Genomic DNA, 4,138 nt, shown 5'->3' on the forward strand with positions numbered 1-4,138 from the left:
CGTCACTTATAGGAAAGAAGACTCAAATGGCTTGGAGTGCTATGATGGAGAACCGAGCTTCGCGGATTCATTGATATTTGGCAGATTCTCCGAGAGCCCGACATCAACCCGAACCATCCCGACTCCATCCGCTGGAACTGGACCAACTCTAACGAATTCTCCACCAAGTAGGCGTACAAGATGCAATTCAACGACTGCCTACATCATTTTTGTCCATCAAGGTTTGGAAAGCCAGGGTCACCCCCAAGTGCAAGTCCTTTGTTTGGCTGGTCTGACGTGGAAGGATCCTCATGGTCGAACACTTGACGATCGGAGATTGGATGTTCGACCCCATCTGCCGCCTATGTCTAGGGCTCTTGAGACAGTTTCGCATCTTTGTCAGGACCATCCTTTCTCCCAGGCGGTGTAGAACGTGGTTACTGTTGCTGAAGGGATGCCCACTTCAACCCCCCTTACCCAGCTCTATCAATTGGTGGTGGATGACTTTCTCGCAACCAACTCGGACACGAAAGCGTCAGAGCGTAGTGGCAATTTGATTTACTCACTCTGAAACATTTGGAAGGAGCGAAATTGTACCGCAAGGTGGCTCACCTAGCCCTCGAGGATACCTAGCGAAATTGTACCGCGAGGTGGGTTTCACTTCGCTTGCCTCATCTAAAGAAATCATTGTGTAAATATTTATGGCACCTTCTATTCTTCTATAAGAAAGGTAGTGCTCCTACGGATTTCTTGGAGAAAATAGTAATTGTTGTGTATTCATTCTATGTACAACGGTAATTACAAGTGTGCCTCCCCTCAAGAAAATAATAACTGATGCAAACTTAGATAAACAAGACGCATTCTATTAGAGGCAGTTCCAGCCAAGAGAGTATCTTGAGAAATTACTAGTTAGCGTATCTCGAGAAATGCACAAATCCTAGCCACATCCGCACGAAGATCCTCAAATCCATGGCTCGGGCTTGACAGTGCCTCCCCTTGAGCACGTGTGTCCTGGGCCTCTATATCTCCTTCTGTTATCATTAAGCCGAATCCCATTGGTATGAGAGCAAAGACGATAAGTCCCATCATAATATAGGGATCCTGCACCTGAGGATCCGAACCGAAATATCGTGCCACAAATATCCAAGCCATCATCGTGATGCTCATCGCGGCCATGAAACACTGCAAAACCATATACACAGGGAGTTTGTAAGCAAGCACGACAAATACAGATAGCTACCGAAGTCCATGGACTGATGCGTAGTTTTAGGATTGAATGCACGAGCGAATGATAGATACAGTACTGAAATCCATGGATTGATGTGTGATTAACAAAGAAGTATAAATACACAAGCGAAGAATCAAACATCTGAGTTTTCTATCTATGATCTGATAGATTATTACGGAGGAAGCACGTTATATACTACTTTCTCTGTCCCAGAATATAAAAACGTTTTTAACACTAGAGTAGGAAGATAAATTCAGAGGGGCAAATGGAAGGCTGTAAAAGAAAAGGGATAATTTAGAGGGGTGAGTGGAAGGATAACTGGAAGGGGGTCTGTCTAGTGCGCACCCTAGTGAAGATCTTGAAGTATTTCCAGACTGTGGGGTTGGGCGGTGGCCGTTGACGGAGGCGGACGCCTTCTTCCATCCGGCGGATCTCCTCGTCGTATGGCACAGTACCATACAGCAGCGGCCGGTGAGGGCCAGCGGGTCGAGGCTGGCTCCCGTCATAGGAGGGTATGTAGAAGCCGCCGTGGCCGCCGAAGAACCAGTATCCCATCGACGGAACACGCCGGGCGGCCGGCGAGAGCAGATCGATCCCGGCCGGTGAAGTCTAGGCGCGACGACGGACGGAAAATCCTTGGGCTCGTGGTTTCGGATCTGGTTTCGGGGACGCGCCACGCGCGTGGGGGATTTACGCGGGTCGTACCTCTGCTGGACACAAGCCCAGCGCCGCATTGTTTCCGCGTAGGTAAACGTGGAAAGTTACAAAATCACTAATCCCTAAAAAAAAGTTACAAAATCACTTTTTTTAAAAATTCATCATCGCCTCTCTATTTATTCAAAGTAGGCAGGGATCTCTGCCGCAATAATGTGCAGAATACAATCTGGAGGTTGTTGCAACCACACTTACAAAATTACTAATGGAGAGCAATTGTGGAGGGACGTGACATACTAAAATAGAGACTACGTGGATCGGTAATAGAACCACAACTCACATATGATCTGATGAGTTTCAGGTAGTATGGATGATTGTTTAATCTAGCAGCAGAAATCCAAGGAGACTGTGGGCCCGCTCGTCGCCCGCGTCACCTGCGTGTGGCAACACGGGGGAAACCCTCGCCGCCGCCAGGAGTCCTGCCCCCACCGCCGCCCACCCGCATCGCCGCTGCCAGAGGGCCGGCCGGCGAAGCCGCGCCGCGCCCGGGGATGGTGGCGGCGGCGTAGTCTCCTCGTTCCCCCTCGCGCTAGAGCCCCTCCCTCCAAGAATCGATGTCGCTGGGAGCTCTTCCTCCGCCTCCGCCCCCTTTCCCTGCAACGCCGCTGCCGGAGGCCCGGCCGGCGAGGTCACGCCGCGCCTGGGGATGGCGGCGGCGGGGCGGTTTCGCCCCCCCCCCCCCATGCCGGAGCCGCCCTTCCCCCCACCCCCACCCCTCCTCAGATCTGTTGCGGCGCTCCGTGGGCGCACCCCTGCTCCAACTGCAGCGTGTCCCGTCCTACCGGCCCGGCGCTGTGGCATGGCTACGGCTGTTGTGCTCCTCCCCCGGTTGCCTCTTGTCCTTCCCCAGCGGTACATCTCCTCTCTGCGTGTTGCTGTTGTTGTTGGGGAACGTAGTAATTTCAAAAAAATTCCTACGCACACGCAAGATCATGGTGATGCATAGCAACGAGAGGGGAGAGTGTTGTCCACGTACCCTCGTAGACCGACAGCGGAAGCGTTATCACAACGCGGTTGATGTAGTCGTACGTCTTCACGATCCGACCGATCAAGTACCGAACGCACGGCACCTCCGAGTTCTACACACGTTCAGCTCGATGACGTCCCTCGAACTCCGATCCAGCCGAGTGTTGAGGGAGAGTTTCGTCAGCACGACGGCGTGGTGACGATGATGATGTTCCACCGACGCAGGGCTTCGCCTAAGCTCCGCAACGGTATTATCGAGGTGTAATATGGTGGAGGGGGGCACCGCACACGGCTAAGAGATCTCAAGGATCAATTGTTGTGTCTATGGGGTGCCCCCCTGCCCCCGTATATAAAGGAGCAAGGGGGAGGCAGCCGGCCAAGGGGAGAGGCGCGCCATAGGGAGGAGTCCTACTCCGAGTAGGACTCCTCCTTTCCTTGTGGGAGTAGGAGAAGGGAAGGGGGAAGGAGAAAGAAGGAAGGGTGCGCCCCCCTTCCCTAGTCCAATTCGGTCCAGACCATGGGGAGGGGTGCGGCCACCTTTTGAGGCCTTTCTCTCCTTTCCCGTATGGCCCATTAAGGCCCAATACGAATTCCCGTAACTCTCCGGTACTCCGAAAAATACCCGAATCACTCGGAACCTTTCCGATGTCCGAATATAGTCGTCCAGTATATCAATCTTTACGTCTCGACCATTTCGAGACTCCTCGTCATGTCCTCGATCTCATCCGGGACTCCGAACTCCTTTGGTACATCAAAACTCAATAAAACTGTCATCGTAACGTTAAGCGTGCGGACCCTACGGGTTCGAGAACTATGTAGACATGACCGAGACACGTCTCCGGTCAATAACCAATAGCGGGACCTGGATGCCCATATTGGCTCCCACATATTCTACGAAGATCTTTATCGGTCAGACCGCATAACAACATACGTTGTTCCCTTTGTCACCGGTATGTTACTTGCCCGAGATTTGATCGTCGGTATCTCGATACCTAGTTCAATCTCGTTACCGGCAAGTCTCTTTACTCGTTTCGTAACACATCATCCCGCAACTAACTCATTAGTCACAATGCTTGCAAGGCTTATAGTGATGTGCATTACCGAGTGGGCCCAGAGATACCTCTCCGACAATCGGAGTGACAAATCCTAATCTCGAAATACGCCAACCCAACAAGTACCTTTGGAGACACCTGTAGAGCACCTTTATAATCACCCATTTACGTTGTGACGTTTGGTAGCACACAAAGTGTT

General features: G+C 51.9%; 1 long non-coding RNA gene across 1 annotated transcript; it reads right to left on the bottom strand.

Annotated features, from left to right (window-relative positions):
- Positions 1-725: 725 nt before the first annotated feature.
- On the bottom strand, positions 726-1,942 carry LOC109770547 (uncharacterized). The gene is made up of 2 exons (XR_012183353.1): positions 1,553-1,942; positions 726-1,161 (listed from the first exon to the last, which is right to left on the bottom strand). It is a non-coding gene; the product is annotated as an uncharacterized lncRNA (long non-coding RNA).
- Positions 1,943-4,138: the final 2,196 nt, after the last annotated feature.

Source organism: Aegilops tauschii, chromosome 5 (genome assembly GCF_002575655.3).
Source record: "Aegilops tauschii subsp. strangulata cultivar AL8/78 chromosome 5, Aet v6.0, whole genome shotgun sequence".
NCBI classification, from domain to species: Eukaryota; Viridiplantae; Streptophyta; class Magnoliopsida; order Poales; family Poaceae; genus Aegilops; species Aegilops tauschii.